Raw genomic sequence first — 564 nt, 5'->3', positions numbered from 1 at the left:
TGCAGCGCAAGGGCCGCCCCGAGTGGCGCCCCCGCGAGGAGGAGCCGCGCAAGGGGTGAGGGGACAACGGGGACACGCGCCGGGGGAAGAAACCCCCCGAGACCACCCTGGGGGGAAACCGGTACCCCTGGGACCACCCTCAGGGGACACCGGGGCCCCCAGGACTACTCTGGACCACTCTGGGGGGACACTGGGATCCCTCCTGACTGCCCTGGGAGGTCACCCCACCCTGGGAATTCCCCCTGCAGGACCCCGACTCACCCCAGGGAAACCTGGGACTTCCACCCCTTTCCAGAACCCCCCTGCAGAGAGCTGCAATGGCCCCCTGCGCTCGTGGGATGACCCCCCAGACCCACGGCCCACCCTCTGCACCTCAGAACCCCTGAAGATGGGGGACCACAGTTCCCCCCTGTATCCCAGTGCCCCTGCCCCAGGGGAGCCAAGTCCCAGAGAATTCCTGAGTGGGTCAGGGAGTCCCCAGAAATTTGGGGGCCCCCCGGCCCCGCTGTGTCCCCTCCTCAGGGTCCCCAAGGCGCGGGACGGGGGGTCCCTGCGTCGCCCACT

This window comes from Corvus brachyrhynchos, unplaced genomic scaffold (assembly GCF_000691975.1).
Source record: "Corvus brachyrhynchos isolate BGI_N302 unplaced genomic scaffold, ASM69197v1 scaffold348, whole genome shotgun sequence".
Lineage (NCBI taxonomy): Eukaryota > Metazoa > Chordata > Aves > Passeriformes > Corvidae > Corvus > Corvus brachyrhynchos.
Note: the sequence above shows the minus strand (reverse complement) of the source record.